General features: G+C 39.6%; 1 protein-coding gene across 1 annotated transcript in view; it reads left to right on the forward strand.

Annotated features, from left to right (window-relative positions):
- The window catches only part of CA8 (carbonic anhydrase 8), a 79,487-nt gene extending 63,411 nt beyond the window's left edge, over positions 1–16,076 (forward strand). The window contains exon 9 of the mRNA XM_029069503.2: positions 13,913–16,076. The gene's annotated coding sequence lies outside the window, so the exon portion shown is untranslated. The remainder of the gene's footprint in view (positions 1–13,912) is intronic.
- Positions 16,077–18,944: the final 2,868 nt, after the last annotated feature.

Here is an 18,944-nt window from a genome sequence, read left to right on the forward strand (position 1 = left end):
TAAGGGGAACAGAGAAAGCCCTTTCAGGATACAGTAAAGCGCAACCTAATCACAGGTGAAAACTACAGTTTGCTCAACTGATCTTTTGCAATCAAGCTAAGATGAGCTCTTTTGAGCTGAAGTTTCAAGAAGGTCAAGGCAAAACTGGAACTACAGCTAGGCTCTGCAGACGTCAAATATAACTGCACAAGGACGATCTCTACGTGTGCACTCTGGGTGGTCTCGCATCTGTTTTTTCAGCCAGACTTGCATCCATGGGTAAACTTTGCCATTAGTTTGTTATTGCTAGGGCTTAGGTTACACTGTGTAAATCCTACCTTGTGTGCTGCTCATGAACATCAGTAATCTCAGAATACTCTTTTTAGTAAAAACAAGTGTTCTTGGCTGTGCCTGACTTAATTTTGGGTATTCACCACCCTGTGAGAGCTAAATGGATTATTAAAAACAAAATCGGAGTAGTCCTGCAAAATGCCACTTTTTTTCCTACATTGTGTGGTTTAATTTTTGTGAATGAGATAAAGTTTAGATTTTTACCAAAAGAAGTAGAAATATTCTTTGTAGGAACATCCCGTACTATTGGTAGAGCTCCTGGAGAAAGGTGATAGATATTCTGGAGAATAGTTCTCTGAGACTTCTTTAGTGCCTGTGGTTCTGGCAGGATTCTGGGAAATCTTTCTGAAAAGACTAAAACTCCAGTTCCTAAGGCTCTTATGATCACATGTGTGAGTCCTTTAATCTTGAAATGTATAATACACCTAAAAATTATTCCAGGAAATTAGACTAGAGGATTGTACTTTTTTATTTGATATGAAATATTGTAATGCCCTAAGGTAGGTAGTTCAGATCTTTGATTTGACTGTCTTGACTTTGAATTTGAAACACGGCTGTTTCATTTAAAGCATCTGGAACTGAGGATTCAAAAATCCATGTCAGTGCTTGGGGGAAAAAGGTTTTAAATAATCAGATTTTAATTGTATTTTAGCAAAATAACTCCAGGTCTTCATTTCCCAAATGACAAAATTTGCATGAAATATGCTGGGAGTTCTTTGTTGGACTCTTCCTAATTAGGGGACCTGCTTATCAGACCACGAATGATCTGTGGCTTTCTGCATTACTTCCTCAGAAAGGTGATGCTTGCTTTTGCAGTTGGCTGGATAATTAGCGTGCAACTCAACCAGGTGTTGGAAATGCAGAAGCTCCTCCTCTCCATCTGGTGTGCAGTACAGGATAGCTTTAGAATTGTGTGTGTGTGTCTCTTTTCTGTCTTCGTATTAGATTGCTTGGAGCCATCAACCTTCCTAGTTTTATACTTCAATAATTTCAATACTTCAGTTCTTTTGGGTTCCATAAAAGTATTCTTAAATGTGGATATGTTCCTAGTCTGGGCCTATACCAGGCCAAAGAAATTACCATTTTTTTTTTTACCTTTCTCCAGCTGTTTGAAAAAACCCCAGCATCAACCTGCTGCCAAAGTGTTCTAATGGTAACAGAAGCCAAAATAATTGCATTAGCATTGGAATTCCATGTTTTCTTTTTTTGTGTTGTTTAAACACAGCTTAGAGTTTAGTTAAGCATAATTTTCTCATCCATTCCAATTTTCTGAATATGTAGGGTGGGGGAAGAGAGGTTAGAGTATCTATTTTTGCCATGGGAATTCCTGCCAGTCAGCCCAAAGGCAGCTTCTTGTGATTGCCCCTTTAGTTTCTGGGAGTTCAGTGGACAAAGAGAAAGATTTATCGTAGAAAATGTTGAGGAAGAACAGGTCTAAAATTGGGCAGGATTTCAGACCCACTACTTTTTCATGGGAAGGGCAGGGAGGAGTGGAAGGATGAGAATACAATGTCTTTAGGACATGAATAAGTGGTCTGACATTCTTTAAAAATATGAACAGAGTGTGTGGTGGGGGAGGGTTGGGGGGAAGGATTCTGGCTGCAGAGCCTTAAAGACCATCCTCAGGGAGTTGATACAGGAAGGGGGGAGGATCTCATTTATACTCTGGGCTTTCTGAGATGCTAGTGGAGGGTAAGATAGAACCCAGATGGTCTGTCTGAGAGGATCTGTAAGTCTTAAGGTGCGGCAAAACATTCAAATTGAAGGTTTTCTCAATTCGTTCATTCGATCATATTTATTGAGCACTTACTGTGTGCAAAGCGTTGTACTAAGCGCTTGGCACTGTACTAATTATACTACAATGCCAGTAGTAAACTCTTTATCCTTGCATCATCTGGCTGAATCCCTGCAACAGTCAGAGAGACTAATAGAGATTCTCTCTGTTGCTGGAATTTCCAGGGATTGGAGTGAGCATCACTAGAATTCAAATCCTCAAGACGAGTCACAGGTCCGGGGCAGCATGAGAACCTCTGAGATTAAGGGTCGAAATATGGCAATGGGTGAAAATCCCCATTGGCCTCCCGCCTTGTTCAGACTTCTCCCACTTCCACCCCAGTGCTGCAGTCAACTGCCTATACAGAGATGACCAAGCTGTCTGTAAGGGAGCCCTGAAAGAATGTGTGCGAAATTACCTGTGACCCTCAACTTGTCTTTTGTGGGTAGTAAGCCCGTGGTCAGAATGGAGTAAAGTTATCCAGAACCTTTAAAATGTCAGAACCCTGAGTCAATGTCTCAATTTTAAAAAAAATTAAAAAATGGGGACTCTGGGTAAGTGTGTTAGGGATAAACACCACAATATCTTCTTGGAATATCTTATTTTGTAGATCTCCATTACTGACTGGGAGACCATCTTTCCATTTTTTATGTTCAGGGTTAGAATGTTCTACGTTTGTTTGCCTGTTTGTGTGTGGGTCCAGGATCTGTTAGATTGTAAATTCTTTGGGGGCAGGAACACTCTGTTGCTCCCTAAGTAACTTCATAGAATGCGGTGTACAGAGTGGTTATTCAATAAATGCTGTAGACTGACTGCTACTGTAACTGCTTTATGAGATATGTGGCATGCACGCTATTTTAATCAACCATATTAATTGAGTGCTTTCTGTGTGTAGAACACTGTACTAAGCACTTGGGAGAGTGCCATATAACAGCATTGGTAGACATGTTTTATGCCGTCAACAGGCTTACATTCTAGACTGTTTAGTGGAGTGCTAGTAACCTTTACGTAGTTCCTGCTGATAAACAGGTCTCTGTATTTCAGTAGCAGATTACTGGCACTTTCGCAGCTCAGATCAGGAAAGTAAATTTTCCATTCCTCCCTACTTTCCAAAACATTATGCTACACTTCACCTCCAGAACTGTTGAGCAAACATGATCATTTTAGATTATCTGCTCATCAGATAATGGGTTGTGCAGGACTCTTTTGATTATGATTTCTTTCAGCTTCATTTTCTCCTTTTTCCCTCTCAGTGTTCAGGGGGTGGTGCTGCAGGAAGGGTTCCTTACAGAAGGGGTAAATTGGACGAGGCCAATTCATGATCCAGCTTGACCTGGGGGTCTCCGCCCTAATCATCTAATATGTCGAAGGGCTAATTTGCTGCCAACCGACTGATTTAGTCTATCGAACACATACTGGGGCATTGTTACCCACCAGTAAACTTGGGGGCATGTTTTTGAAATCTATTTAGTGGTGAAAGAAAAAATGGAAAATGTTAAAGGATTTTCTAGGAATATTCCCCAGTATATTCTGCTTTAATTTAGAGCTGCATTAACATTTTAAAAGTTAGTCTCCATCTTAATTTGTTCAGGTAACAGTGAAACAGTGTGGCCTAGTAGAAAGGGCCCAGGCCTGGGAATCAGAGATCTGGATTCTAATCCCGGCTCTGCTGCGTGCCTGTTGTCACTTGCCTTGGACGAATCACTTCATTTCTCTGTGCTTCAGTTTGCCCACCTGTAAAATGGGGATTCAGAACCTGTTCTCCCTCCTTAGACTGTGAGCCCCATATGGAACAGGGACTGTGTGCGACCTGATTAACTTATATCTACCCCAGGGTTTAGAACAGTTCTGGGCACAAAGTAAGCGCTTAACAAATATACTACTACTTATAATAATAATAATGAAGCCCTCCTGAAATTAGGATTCTCTGAAGGCATGTTTGATCCTTCAAGTTCCTCTTTCTACAATTCACTCAATAATAATAATAAGATTTGTTAAGCACTTTGTGCCAAGCACTGCACTGGGCTAGATACAAGATAATCAGGTCCCACCAGGGGCTGTCTGTCTAAGTTAGGAGGGAGAACAGATTTGGAATCCCCATTCCGCAGAAGAGGGAACTGTGGCACAGAGAAGTTGAGTGATTTGCCTAAGGTCACACAGCAGAAAAGTAGTGGAGCTGGAATTACAATCCAGGTCTTCTGACTCCCTGGCCTCTGCACTCTTTCCACTAAGGCATGCTCCTTCTTTTTGCCCCTGCCATCTTAACCTTGGATAGAACACACTTGATCCAAATAGATCAAGTATTATTATTAGCTAGCGTTTGTAAAATGCTTCATTGTATATGTTGCCCCCATTTATCCTCACAGTATCTCTGTGAGATAGAGAGTGTTAAGCATTATTACCCCCATTTTATGAGACACTGAAGGATGGAGACTTCCTCAAAGTCACCTTGCACTGGGACTAGGACCCAGCTCTCCCTCCTGTCAGACTCTTGCTTGTCCCCGCAGCCCTGGCTGCTGCTTAGGTTGCTGAATTTCCAACATTCCAAGAAGCCCCCAGACATTGGTGCCTCACCATGTTGAGAGCAGCTCAGACCAGGCTCATCCACTTGGACTAGTAACTAATTCATTAAATTTTCTTTCTAAAGACAATCTCTGTAGAACCTTCACATCTAAAGTCTAAAGCCAAAAGGTGGAAAAATAGCCCAACTTCCAAAAGAACACCCCAAACATAAGCCGGTATGGCTGAATAATCACCGGTGTCAAACTTGTCTTCATTTCTCTTTCTGGGTCCTTGAAGTAACCCTTGACTGTATTGAACCCTACCCTGTGTGTGCTTTTGTAATTGATAATGTTGTCTTCTAAAGCTTTAGTTAAGATATAGCTGGCATCAATTTTATATCAATTTTATTTTATAACCTTAAAGGATTATGAGTTAGAAAATGATAAACTATGACAGAAAAAGGGAGGTGGGAGGGAGGTCAGAGAGAAGGAAGAAAGAAGGTCAGCCTGAATGACCAAATAGGTAAAAGCTATTATCCTTTCAGGATAAATGGAAAGGACCATACCCATAATTTCAGGCTGTGGTGTTTGGACTCTTCTGAATTTAATAATTAAATACGAGGCTCAGCTTTAAAGTGATATTTAAAAACAAAAATACAGATGATTTATATTTACAGTGCAAGAGGAGGGATGTCTCTTTAAATGGATTGGGTAATATCGAACAGTTCAAGCAATTTTTAAAACCTTGCAATACATTCCCAAATTCTTACAATAGCCTCATGTACTCCTCTGCAGAACTGGGTGGGCCTAAAGGTGGCATTAAGTGGATGAAAGTGTAATTTTTGAAAATTTGAGTTAAAGACATAATTTACATTTTCTATTGTACATTTCTATATTAGCTTTATCACAAATGTACTAAAAATAAATTGGGTTTGGATGAGGTTCAGGTAGAGAGGAAAAAAGGGCAGGGGTTATTCTTATACCTACCCAAAGTAAATTACAAGGAAGTGTAGACATTTCCACAAGATTACTGAGGCCTAGAAGTCATAGATTCTTGATTTTTGCTCCCCTTCTCTGTTGCTGAAGGATTGATTAGGAGTAATTCTTTTTAATGGCACGTGTTAGGCGCTTACTGTGTGCCAGGCATTTTACCAAATTCTGGGGTAGATACAAGCTAATCAGGTTGGACTCGATCCATGTCCCATGTGGGGTTCACAATCTTAATCCCCATTTTACAGATGAGGTAACTGAGACACAGAAAAGTTAAGTTACTTGCCCCAGTTCACACAGCAGACAAGTTGCGGAGTCTGGATAAGAACCCAGGGCCTTCTGACTCCCAGGCCCGTGCTGTATCCATTAGGCCACATTGCTTCACAATGAACAAAATGTAACAGTGGGACAGTGTAATGGGACAAAATGAAATAAAAATGGCAAGCAGGCTCTGAAGGGGAGAAGCCTATCATGATAAGGGATGAATCTCAATCATCATCATCATCATCTGTGGTATTTCCTGAGAGTACCTTATAATAGAGTTGGTAGACACGTCCCTTGCCTGCAAGGATCTTACAGTCTAGAGGGGGAGACAGATACTAAAATAAATTTTGAACATGTGCCTAAGTGCTGGATGGCTCAGGGTAGGGTGAATATCAAGAACTAAAAGGGTACAGATGCAAGCGCATAGGTGATCCACAAGAGAGAGAGGGTAGGGGAAATGAAGGCTTAATCAGGGAAGGCCTCTTAGAGGAGATGAGATTTTTAGAAGGCTTCGAAGGTGGGGAAAATGGTGGTCTGTCATATATGAAGGGAGATGGAGTTCTAGGCCAGAAGGAGGATGTGGGCAAGGAGTCAGCATCAAGAGAGATGAGATTGAGGTACAGTGAGTAAATTGGGGTTAGAGGAGCAAAGTGTGTGGATTGGGTGATAGGAAGTCTGAAAAATAAGGTAGGAGGGGGCGAGCTGATTGAAATTTTGATGTGATGGTGGATGGGCAATTACTGGAGGTTCTTGAGGACTGGGGAGACTTGGACTGAACATTATTTTAGAAAAATGATCCAGGCAGTAGAGTAAAATATGGACTGGAATAGGGAAAGAAACGGGAGGCAAGGAAGTCAGTGAGGAATCTGATGCAGTAGTCAAAGAGGGATAGGATAAATGCTTGGATTATCATAGTAGCAGTTTGGTTGGAGAGGAAAGGGCGGACCTTAGCAATGTTGTGAGTGTAGAACTGACAAGATTTGGTGACAAATTGAATCATTTCCATATGTTCCAGGCTCATTCACAAGAAGAATCTCTCATTTCTCCCCTAAGGTTACTTTGTAGGAATGGGCAGTATTAGTGTGTTGGAGCTCCAAACCAGGTAGAATTCAACTCTATTTGATGTGCTCGTTGTTTTTAAATCTGAAGCAGCTTAGGTGGGAGTAATTTGGATATTTAATATGGTATCTCTTCCTGTCTTTGTGTGGAAAAGATTTTTTTGAATTACATACCACTCAAGTGCTCATGCCACCCATGACACTTAGAATAGTAATATGGTAATCCTACCCACTATTTCGTGAATGAGTACTGTACTTAAGCAGCTTTATTTTTTTTATAGAGAAGGCTTCATCCCTTAACTTATAACGTGCATTTCTCAATTGCTGCTTCAGAAATTATGATTCCCACTCAAAATGATGGGCACTCCAGGTCTACAGCCATGACAGCATTTTGAAAACTAACAGAGCCTTTTTTGCAAAATATTCTGTCATAATAGCAGAAGAGGTGTTTCCAATAATTTACAGTTGAGTTGTCGCTAGAACACTTGTGCCTTGTCCAAACTGATCACCTTGATAGCACCTTTTATGTTCGTCTCTGCCACTCCAAATACAAATTTTAAAAATGAAGCCTGTGTACTTTTTATTCTTAATGTTTTCCTTTCTGCTTCTTGATCACCATCAACAGCACCGTGTCTATTTCCTACCCAAACTTACTGCCATGATATCATTTCCTTCACGATTTTCTATATATCTCCCCATCCCTAGTTACTTCCCAATTTCTAGTGCTTCTTCCTAGGCTGGCCATACAAATACTTTTCAGAAATCAATAATCCCACAGGTATCATTTGTGACGTGCAAGATGCACTTGGCCATAATTACAGTGCCCTTCTGGTGCTCATTTTGGGTATGCTCCCTATATTGTTGTGCTATGGTACTTCCAGGCTGTAAACTTTCCATTTAAGATAGGAATGAGTAGACAGGGGTATGTGGCATTATATATGAGGAGTAACAACACAAAAATCTTAGTAGGCAGGAGGTGTGCCAAGAGGAATGTGAAAACAGCTCTGTAAAAATGCTGGCACCACAATGAGAAAAAGGAGCAGGAATGGTTTAAGTGCTGGTGGCAGTTACAAGGTCAACTTTCTTCAGGAGGGGTAGAGAAAAACAGAAAAAAACATAGCTTGGCCACTACATTAAAGGACGGCACATCTGCAACTGGAATTCTTCATGGAGTTCTAGTGCCGCATTCTCTGAAAGATATAATGTGTCTACCAACTCTGTTGTATTGTACTCTCCCAAGTACTATGCTCTGCACACAATAAACACTTAATAAAATATCACTGATTGATTAATTGGATTTAGAAAAGGTACAAGGAAAAATGGCCACAGTGATCAATCAGTCATGTTTTATTGAGCTCTTTCTGAGTGTAGAGCACTGTACCAAACTCGTGGAAGAGTACAGGAGAGTTAGTAGACAGATCCTTGACCTCAAGGAGCTTTCAATATAGCATGGAAGGCAGACACTGAAATAATTTACAAAAAGGAAGAATAAGAAAATGGGGTTAGGTAAACGAGTGAGTGCTTAAGTGCCAGGGTATGTAAATTGATATGTACCAAAATGCACAGGTTATTGTTAGTACAGGAATGTGTAGTTGACAAAGAAGTGCTGTGGTGGTAATTTCGAGGATAGAACCTGGAGAGAAGAGAGATTAATCTGGAAAGGCCTCCTAGAGGAGAGATTATTTCAGAAGGGCTTTGAAGATGGGAAGTACTGTGGTCTGGCAGATATGAAGGTTCCAGGCAGGAAGAGGGGGTGACGAGGGTTGGAGCTGGGAGAGATGAAAGTAAGGTTCAGTGATTAGGTTAGCCTGAGAGGACTGAAGAGTGGAAAAGCAGCATGGTTTAGCGGAAAGAGCATGGGCCTGGGAGTCAGGGATCCTGGGTTCTAATACTGGCTCTACCAGTTGCCTTCTGGGTTATCTTGGGCAAGTCACTTAACTTGTCTGTGCCTCAATAAAATGGGGATTCAAAAACCTGTTCTCCTTCCTACTTAGATCTCCTTCCTACTTAGACTGAGAGCCTCTTGTGGGATAGGGAATGTGACTGACCTAATTAACTTATATGTATTCCAGGGCATAGAACAGTGCTTGACATAAATGCTTTAAAAATGAAATAATAATAACAATGATAATAATAGTTATAATCTCCACCAAGAGTCCTTCCCTGACCTGTAGGTCTGAAGTACTTGATATTCATCCAAGTCTCAGCTCTGCAGCACATATGTGCATATCATTATGCTGCCCTTTCCTTTCTACCTGTAATTTATTTTATCTTCCTGGTGGGCAGGGATCGTGTCTATCAACTCTAGGGATTGTACCTTTTGAAGCGCATAGTACAGTGCTATGTACAGAGCACACAGTAAGTGCTCAATAAATGGCATTAATTGATTGATTGAAAAAGATTAGGAAACACTGCTCTACTTTATCTTTCTGCCTTTATTTGGCCAATGATCATGAAGAGTGATCCCAAACACTGTCACCATCTTCAAACAAAAATGTGCTGATTTCCACGATGCACCAACACCAACACTTTGCAATATTTCATTCATCAGTGAAGTCAGTTATGCTATAACTGCTGAGATTTTTAAGGTTTGAGAATCTGTCCCACCAGGGAATTTCAGACAAGCAGATTGGGTTAGGAATTGACTGGTAAGATTTTTTTTTAAATGCACAAGCATGAACAGCATTTTCTGTTCTGGACAACTTTCACACATATAAGAAATGCACAATTTTTGTTAAATCCTAATATTTCCTGAGACTTTAGTGATGGTTACACCCAAAGCACTCTAATTAGCACTACTCTTTAAAGTGTTATCATTTTTAGTGCCACCCAGCAGGAAAATTACTTACAATGTAGAAAACATTGTAAACATGAATAATAAGGTTATTACTCATCTAAATTGGCCCTTTATGGCACACTTCTGTACTTTAAATATTTTCATAGAAAACACAATTCTAAAAGCCTACATTTACTTATAATTAGACTTAATGCAAACCTTCCCTCATTATAATGATTGCCCAAGTCCCAGTTCAACTTAATTTCATTGACTTTGATTTCTGGACCAAAAGCATTAAGCTTGAACTAGTGAAAAATGTATAATGTGTGCATTCAATTAAGAAGTAATTAGATACTCAATCACCCTTACACCACACAAGGGATTATCCAAGGAAGAAGAAAAATGTGACTCACTGTAGTGTATAAAACAGTTTTGTTAATTAGTTTAGTGCTAATTGAGATTGAGAAAGTGTCAACGTGTCATAACAGAGGTTTGCCACAAAAGAACTTTAAAAGCAAAGTTTTGTGCTACTTTTGAGCCCAATGCTATACGAATCTTTACACTTAAGGGTGATAGTCTCCAGCTTTGAGGAAAATTGACACATTCCTAACGAGATGAGTATATTAGTAAAGTAAGTGATAAAAGGGTGCAAAATGACATGACTGTTGAATTCTCCAAGGAAAGGTGCAATGTTTTAACGTAAGACTTTTCACATATCCCTTCGCCTGCAGTATGATTATTGTATCGAGGTGTGAAACTGCTTCTGTTTGACAGAGAGGCCCCACATGTGCATATGTTTTCATCGCTTTCAAAAGCAACTGTAGGTCCCAAAGACCTCCCATTACCGATTAGATTTCAAGAGCTCGCTTCTTTTTGTTCTAATTTCCCTAAATTTTCCAAAACAGAAGCTTTGTTTCTCTCCCTTCCCTGTCTCTCTTGATTGAAATGGATGGGAAAATAAACACAAAGAGATAAAGTAGCTCATTCAGTGACACCCCGAGAGTCACAATGTCAAGCTAAGGTTCGATTTTGGAAATATTACATTTCCAGTTGATATCTCTGCCCATTTAGTATGCCTCTGGGAAAGGAATGAATTGGCAATTAGATAATTGTTATTTATTGGAATACAAAATGTAGGAGTAAAAAATGTTGACTAGACTTCTTCCCTTCTCTGGAAATGCACTCTTCGGGACCATGGAGGAGAGAAACTCATCGTTCCATCCCCTCATTCCTGGTTTTTCCCAAGAACTGGGCTTAGCACTATATCAGTCCCCGGTAATAACACAAGGAGGTAATTTAATGTTTAGAAGTCTGCATGGGCTCAGCATACGGCGTACTGAATAAATGCCACAGGGCTTCAAAAAGACACCTGAAGTATTGACTCTGAAAACTACTGCTTTCCATTGCTTGTAAAATCCAAGCCAGCTTCCTTCTGGAGAGAGACTACTGAGGAATATTAATGAATTCATTATTTCATTCATTCAATCGTATTTGTTGAGCACTTACTGTGTGCAGAGCACTGTACTAAGCGTTTGGGAAAGTACAATACAACAAACAGTGACATTCCCTGCCCACAATGAGCTCACAGTCTAGAGTAGGGAATACAGAAATCAATATAAATAAAATTACAGATACATACATAAGTGCTTTGGGTCTGGAAGGGGGAAAGAGCAAAGGGGTAAATAAAATTACAGAATATCCAAACCATTCTCTCCCTGAGTTCCAGTGTGGAGACAGCAGGCATGTCAGTTATAGGAGAATTTCAGTGAATAAAATGTCCAATCTTTATTTGGTGATTACACAAAAAACCATTTGATTTGGTCAAAGGACTCAGACCCTGTTACCAATCTACTCCAGTAACAGAACCACACAGAGACATTATTCGAGAGTCTAAGGCTACTCCATGATGGTGTGCTGGCCAAATCAAAGTTGAAGGTGCCCTGTTTGACCCTTGACTTATCACAGACATACAAATAGAAGAGTGTATCCAAAGAGTGTACCCAGAAGACCCACCTGGATATTGGATGATAGATGGCTCTGAACCCAAGAGCACCAAAATTCGCTTCAAACCAAAAGCCTACCAAGTTGTGGAAGTACGACTGTGAGACCAGGACTCACTAGAGAAGGCTTAACTAGGTTTAAGCAGTTCAGCAGCATCATTTATGGTTCAGACTGAACATCAAATAGTTGGACAAGATTAACGATATGGATATTGCATATGTGATGGGAAGGAGTGTGGCCTATGGGAAGCAGTTTGGCCTAGTAGAAAGAGCACAGGCCTGGGAGTCAGAGGACCTGGGTTCTAATCCTAGCTCTGCCACATACCTGTGTGACCTTGGGCAAGTCACTTAACTCCTCTGTGCCTTCGTTTCCTCAACTGTAAAGTGGATATTCAAAACGTGCTCTTCCTCCTACTTAGTCTGTAGAGCCCCATTAGGATAGGCACTAACTTATATTTACCCCAGGTCTTAAAACAGTGTTTGACACATGGTAGGCGGTTAACAAATACCATAAATGAATAAATAATGATGAATGAATGGGAAGGGTTGAAGGAAAGAGTGCTTCCCTTCTTCCACCCATTTTATTGGAAGTTCCTTGAAGGACTTCTGTTTCCTTTGTAACTTCCCACAACGAGAATCTCAGAATGTCACGTATAGGGCATGCTCGATAATCCCAGTTTCCTCATTCGAATGATTTAGGAATTTGAGAGAGTAAAGATAAAAAGTAAGTCTCACACCAAATAGGGAGCCTTCTTCAAATCACAAACCCCATTACTAATAGAGACAAAAAAGTAGAATATCTCTGAGAGGGTGCATCATAAACTGATCTATTCATTCCACCAATCAGAGATTTTACAGCCCAGACCTTCACATAAGAAAGATGAAAGGGTAACCATTTTCTCTAGGTTCAGAGTGCTTTCTATGTGCCGGTCACTTTATTAAACCCTGGGGTAGATAGAAGACAACCAGGTTGGTTACAGTCTCTGTCCCACATGGGACTTACAGTTTAAATCACAGAGCGGAGGATTTGATCCCCATTTTAGAGGTGAGGCAACTGAAACCCAGAGAAGTTAAGTGACTTGCCCAAGGTTATACAGCAGGCAAGTGGCAGAGACAGGATTAGATCCCAGGTACTCTGATTTTCAGGCCCATGGTCTTTCTGCTATGCCACAAAAATGAGGAAAAAAAGTATTTTTGTTGAAAATAATAAATCTTTACACTATAAGTGGAATGAAGTCACCAAAATCAGTATTACGGTCAACATGTGGGAAAACTGAGAAATGAGAATATCCCAGTAAGTCCCTTTGGAATGGCAAAATATTGAGAAGTTTAGCTGAGGAATTGTGACCTGAGGTGGTGGAGGTGCATGGAGATTTTCTGTTACCTCAATAGTAAATCCAAATGGGAAATACTAATCCCAGCTCATGGACAGATACCAGAGTTCTGCTCCCAAGGGACAATTTCCACAATACAGCTGGATCAGTAGGCCCACAGAAGCTCTTAAACCCAGGGCTAACAGGGGATGTATATTAGCTCCTCAGAGCACAACCATAAAGGCGGTGCTCAGGTCTTAGGTTGCAGTTGCATATGATGTTAACAGTGTTGTGGGAATGCCTTCAATATACTGGAGTAATGGCATTAGCCTGGGCAACATCACCAGGCCAGCCACAACGTACCACTCATTCTACCGAAGAAGACAGCCCAGTGTGTAATTGAATTGGGTCTGTTTCCTTTAGTGACAAACCTCATCGAAGTGCTTTGTAAATACTTAACAATTCTACCTTAGAAAACCTGCATAAACATGATCTTCTGGTGGCTATGAGACTTGGATACCTGAACTTTTTTCTTTATTTTATTTTTGGACATTTGGAACACATTTATAATTATGCTCCTTCAAGTTTAGAGTAGATGTGAATGATAAATATTTTAATAAGCATATTTCTAAAAAAAACTACTATCGGAACCTAATTGTGTGTCCTCTGCTAAGGATACTCAAAGTTGATTAATGTTGGAGGAATAGATCATTTTATTAAAATGAAGATGAACAGATTTGCCAAATAGTTACCCTTTTGGTGGGGTGTTGTGTGTCTAGGGAGGTTTCCACCCCTGTGGAAAGCTTCTGCTTTCAGTTTTTGCTGTTTCCTTGGTTGGACATAAACAAACTTTTAGATGCACTATGGAGGAACTTCAGTAACACAATTGTTCCATTCTCTTTTCAGAGAGAGAAACAATGGTCCTACAGTGCCCTTGGATGAGGAATGGAAATTTATGAGACTGCTGCTTCAGTTTAACCACACAAGCCTGCATTGTCTGCCTCCATCTATTTGAGCCCTGATGGACAGCTGTGACAGTTGGCCTGTCCACAATGATCCAGTGAAATTCTGGGAATAGCTTTAAACTAAAAGGAAAAAAAAGCATGTTAAACCTCCAAATCATTGCTGCTCTCTTTCCTGATTATTCCATAGTGTTTGGTCATTCTCTGCACCATGAGTGATGATAGTTTTAAAAGTTTGTGAATGTGACTAGGTAATGTGCATAAAATTTCATACAATTTGGGAAAAGACTAAAACCCATACTTGAGTAATTCTCCGTTTCTAGAGTAACTGAACATTCTGCTCATTCAGAGGACAATATGATATTCTTAATAAAATCATTTGTTGTATCAGGAAAAGCATACATATTCATAGGGCAGGGATTTGATAAAGACTAGGTGTGTCAATTATTCTCACAATTATTTTCATCACAGCACTTATTTGAAATACAGTTGAAGGTTAGTTTTTTGTCTTATTTATGTGCTGCATAGAAAATAAATGGATATTTATTGACAATAGAAATTTCCTATATTCTTGTTAAAAAATTCATAGACACCCTCATCAGAACCGGTTGAGACATCAGAGGAAAGCTACGTCTTCTGAATAGATCAGCTGAAAAATATGAAGGATGCTATGATGAAGTGAGAAAAAAGATTAAGCCAGTAGGTAAACCTGAACTAGCTTGCAAAGCTCCATGTACTTTTTTCCACATACTAAAATGCAAGTTGAACCCATCAAACCTAAATTTAGGACTGTACAATTCACTGGGCTCAAAAATCACAAGTGATTTCAACTTTCGCATGAATACCCTTGTGTTACACCATTTCTCATCAGGTTAGATTAAAATGCACCTGCATAAGAAGACACACCTCTTACTCCAGTTTTCATTTCATGTAACTACTCTTGGCAAATTTTGGACTGTATTTGTTTCACAGGTATGATTAAGACCAAACAAGGGTTTGCTATTCAGTCCTATGTGTTGATTGATTTGCTAAAAAATTCCACTTGTTAGAGCATTTTTGCACTGTAGTTTACTTGGGGTGGCTAACAAATCATCAAAATTAAAAACACTACCAAAATCAAACAATCTGAAATCGATCAATAGTATTTATTGCACGCTTATGCCTACTGAACACTGAACTTAGCATTTGGGAGGGTACAACAGAAGTAAAACACATGTTTTAGTGAAATCAGACAGACATGTATTATTTACAAATAATAGGAGCAGGGGAAGAACAGAGATAATGGAGGTAGCAGCGTAAGTGTCAGGATGAAATAGCTGAAAACACGTTTGGATAGATCAGTGAAAAGATGTATCTGTGTAAATACTGAGCCTGAGTAGATATATACAAATGCTGCAGGTGGCTAATGGGTTGAGTCTAATAAATTTAATTGGATTAGATTACTGAAAAAACAAAAACAGGTCAGTGGAGCTTCCTACCACATGCTCTGTGACTTTTAAACTACTCATTATTTTAGTTTGATTTGAGGAGTGTTGAAGGATTTCAGTTAGGTGATTTGACTTTAGTTTGCTTTGGACAATTTGTCATCAGACCATTTAGCCAAAATTACTTAATGGAATTTACTGGTAGTTAAAATGGTATATCTCAGGCATTAAATATTTTCTTGTTGAAATAAAAGGAGCCCACACGTGCTTGTAGCAGGGATAAAATTCCACCCTTCGTTCGCAAGCTGTTTATTTGTGATTTAAAATTAACAAATACATGTTTTTATGCCATTACCCTGTCAAATAAATTTCTTACCAATATTGCTTTTCTCTAGGAAAGCACTAGGGCTGGTTTCTTGAACAATTAGTTTGAGACAACAAAATTTCAGGCTCAACCCAAATCTGTGTAATATATCTTTTTATCACCCGGAAGGAAACAGCTAGATGCTCATTTGCCATTCTAAATATAAACAGAGTTTATTCATTGTACAAGAACTGCAAGTGACTTTGTGAACCATATGCTCCAATAAGAACGCTAATGATCCATTATGGGTAAGAGCCATACATTGTATTCTGTAAGCAAAAACAAAATTGTATAATTAAAGTCTAAGTTGGGGTTCATTTCTCAAATACTCTTCATTTTAATTATATATACTTCATCATTCATATATTGCCATTGCACTTCGAAAGAAGACCTGAAAAAGTGCAAATTTCCCTCTGCTACGGTGGGAAATTGTCACTGTGGTATGACAAATGTTGACAGGATGAAAACTGAATGATACCCTACCAATAAAATATGTATCTTGAATTATGCTATGCACGTAATGAAAGATGAAGTATGATAGAACAAGTATGTAATGTTGCCATTTAAAAACTCCCTGACAAAAAACACCATTATTTCCCTTTTCCATGTTCCCTTCCTGTGTTTATTGTAGTTTCCTGTGATACTTTGTGCACTCAGTCTGAATTGGCAACACTAAATGAGGAAGGGAATGAGGTTATCAGATCTGACCCTTCAAACATTGTTTGAGTGGTAAAGTTGAAGAAAAATGAAAGGACTTTTACAGTGGTGAGGTTTTTTTCTCCAAAACTAATGATGCATCACAAGTTTTAAGTTCTTTGACTATCCTAGATATATTGCTCATTGGGAAAATTATAGAATGGTTTTGCTGTCTGAAAATGGAATGGATCTAGATAATTCCCACCAACCTCCCTCTAATTACCTGAATCTTCCATTCAAACACGAAGAGTTAATAAATAAAATTTGAGGAGGACATTCAGAAAGGTCCTAATCTGCCTAAAGAAGCAATGTATCCTAGTGGATAGAGCATGGGTCTGGGAGTCAGAAGGACCTGGATTCTAATCCCAGCTCCAGCACTTGTCTGCTCTGTGACCTTGGGCAAATCACTTAACTTCTCTGTGCCTCAGTTACCTCATCTGTAAAATGGGAATTAGACGGTGAGCCCTCTTTGGATAGGGACTGTGTTCAAACCGATTACCTTGTATCTACTCCAGTGCTAAGTAGAGTGCCTGGCACACAGTAAGCACTTGACAAATACCACAATTATTATTATTAGGTTTTACCACCACTCGATTGAGTCCCAAAATCATACTATTAGATAATGCCTTTGATAAGAATTAGTTACTTGGAGTTTTGTTGGAGTTCAGTTGGTCTTATGATGCAACAGTAGACCCAGTGTAAATTTCACCTGCAAATCGATGTCCGTACATAGAAGAGAGATTTTTACATAGGTATTTTATAGAATATGGCAAATGTATGGTCATACAGCCCCAACTGAATTTGACTCCTTGAGTATTCAGTTTAATTCAGAAACATTTCTTGAGAGTACGCTGGATCATTACCTTTCTGAACAGAACCTTGCAAGGGAAGATCAAGAGATTTGATTCAACAAGATATTTCCATTCAGAAAGGGTCAGGCAGTTTATGAAGGTTGCTTTTTGTTGGTTCCCAAGATGTTCACTAGCCCAGTGCCAGAGGTTGGCCATAGCTGAATGTTTTTTATAAAGGCATTTTCCAGTGGAACAATATGGAGGTGGGTCATGCAAATTTAACATCAAGCACTAACCTATCAGAAGAAATTACACAAGGCAGGCAGGATTAACATTCTCAGATCCAACAAGGGTCTCTGACAGTTCTTCATGCTGGGAGTGGTGGTATGGTATTGAACTGGCTGAGTTGGACAGTTTGAGGTGAGGAATGGGGAGTGAGGCTGTGGCTTTCTGAGGGGTTTTTCTTAGGGAACAATGCAGCCACCAGAGTCCCGACTCAAGTAGCTCCACACCAAACAGATACAATCACACTAGAAAAAACAAAGAACAACAACAACAACAAAAAACTACCTGTACCAACTTAACACTTTCTTTCAAGCTCCGCAAGCCTGAATTGCAACAAGGTTAAGTAGCAAACCTTCCTATTTGGCACATGTATGTGATGGTGCAACTTTAAGAAGAAGAGAAATGTACTCTACAAACGGTTTATCACAGTGGATTATTTGCATCCCATAGGTTGCCCTGCAGATGTGGCCCCTGACAGTTGAGTCATAGCAGGTGTTTTGAAAGGAGGACGGTTTATTAAGAGAACAGGAAGTTATAATAGCATTTTCCAATATTCATTACCTGTGAGTATTGCCTTATCTCATGAAGAGGGCATGGTGAGTAAATTACTCCTAAAAAAACTTCCCCCTTTCACTGCCATAACACAAGGGCAAAGTAGTGAACTAAATGGTATTCTGATGCCCTGGACTAGATTAATTCCAGAGGGCAACCTGCAGAAATAGTGGTGTCAATCTCATCATGATTCAGTAGAAGCCTAGAATCCTTTTTTTGGCCAAAGTCTTTTTCTAGTCATTTATTAATTCCTCCAAAAGCAAATGAGTTCTTGGCCCCATGTCTTTTGACACTTCAGTCATAACTGCCAGAAGGCCAGAATCTGTTGTGGCTGTAGTAACTCTAAATCACTGGAATCTCCTTTATTTACCTGGCAGGGTGGGGGAGGGCGGACCTGACATCCAGTAGGTACTTTCTCCATTTCTTTAGTCTTGCCCTAACTGAAATTAGACTGTAGATTGTAAACTCATTGTGGGCAAGAAATGTGTCTTTTTATTGTTGCATTGTACTCTCCCAAACTCTTAGTACAGTGCTCTGCACACAGTAAGTGGTCAATAAATAAATGCAATTGAGTGAATGAAGTTAGGCATCTTTAGAAGCTGCATCAATTCTTAGAGGGATATTGTGAAATCCCATACCTCCAGGTCATGGTAGTGCCCACTGAAGCTCGAAAGTGGTTGGTTGGTTCAAAATAAATAGAAAGGAATTATTTCATAAATGAAATTTCTTCCTACAGGAAGTTTTTCAGGAGTCAGAAGGTCCTGGGTTCTAATCCTGGCTCCACCACTTACCTGCTGTGTGACTTCTCTGTGCCACGGTTGCATCTTTAAATGGGAATTGAGACTGTGAACACTGTGCGGGGCA

Source organism: Ornithorhynchus anatinus, chromosome 7 (genome assembly GCF_004115215.2).
Source record: "Ornithorhynchus anatinus isolate Pmale09 chromosome 7, mOrnAna1.pri.v4, whole genome shotgun sequence".
Taxonomy (NCBI): domain Eukaryota; kingdom Metazoa; phylum Chordata; class Mammalia; order Monotremata; family Ornithorhynchidae; genus Ornithorhynchus; species Ornithorhynchus anatinus.